This window comes from Sinocyclocheilus anshuiensis, unplaced genomic scaffold (genome assembly GCF_001515605.1).
Source record: "Sinocyclocheilus anshuiensis isolate Anshui unplaced genomic scaffold, SAMN03320099.WGS_v1.1 scaffold641, whole genome shotgun sequence".
Classification (NCBI taxonomy): Eukaryota; Metazoa; Chordata; class Actinopteri; order Cypriniformes; family Cyprinidae; genus Sinocyclocheilus; species Sinocyclocheilus anshuiensis.
This window is the reverse complement of record NW_015536503.1, coordinates 28,429-29,722: the sequence shown is the minus strand read 5'-3', so window position 1 is coordinate 29,722 and position 1,294 is coordinate 28,429.

Sequence of the window (1,294 nt, the reverse complement as noted above, 5' to 3'; positions counted from 1 at the left end):
TCAATATTAAAGAATAGCAGAGTCCACACCACAACTATAACGATAAAGACAAAGAGAAACGATATTGTTGAAATCACTTTCAAAATGATAAAAAAATGACAGCCAATCAGAATCCACCCTGCTGTAACGAGCTCGAGAATTTAAAGTGGCAGACGAGCGTGCGCTTAGAATAAATAGACGATATCGTTCGCTGGTGTGGATGCTAATATCGTTATCTTTATAGTTATCGTTCTTGGTGTGAACAGGGCTTTAGTAGTTACTAAGGTTTAGAACACCTATTGTTTTCATTTGTCATGCGTCTCCTAGCAACAAGGCTGTCTTTCTGCGTGAATTAGTTGTGATCAGAATGACGTTAACTCTGGCCTTTGGATGGAGATTTACTGCTGATCACAGAACCGTGCTTCACTGAAAGATACGCATGACAATCGCAGCTTCTGTCGAATAGCGATCTTGATTCCATTTCGATTGATCGTGCAGCCCTGCGTTAAAGTCTAGTAGTGTGATCCTCAGTCGTTTAGTTTATGATGGTCAGTTTTTCCTTTGTGACTAAATCAGTAAGTGTATGATAACTAGTTTCTTAAAATCTGGCCAGATTTTAAAAGTCGTGTAGTGTTTTCCAGCCATTACTGATCACACGATCATTTTTCAAGTGATGAAACCTGTTTGTTAAGACAGTGTACTGTAATTAATATCTGGTATATTTTCGTTTGTTACTATAGAAATAATATTGTAAGCATCATCATATTGCTAAGATACTTTCTTATACAACAACTCAGGCCTTTTGTATGATGTTACATATGTATTGTGTAACAGACAAGGGAAAAAAATGAAATCGAATCTGACCATTTAGACTGTGGCTCTTTCCACAAAATCAGATATTAATTGAATTTTAAACCACATATGGATGTAGTTTGGATCGTTTTTATGCTCTTCAGACTGCAAAAACCGCAACCTTAGAGTCGACAATGGAAAAAAAAAATTGCTGCCTGTACAAAATATATGATATTCATGTCTTTAGATATGGCTAGTTAAATAAACAAACCACATGATTGTATATTGTATAAATGTACAATTCATGTTCATAGCACAAACGGTGCAGGATTAGTGACATGCTGAAGTTTAATACTAAATTTGAGGTTTGCTCTAATCCCTAACCCCAAGTATGAATAATATTAGTAGTGATACATTTATGTTATTGCGATCTCTGCCCTGTTGAGCTCCGAATCTCCTCTGGCATTTCCAAGTTGAGCTGGATGGGAAAATTTGTTCTTAGCAGTCAGTCACACACTGTCTG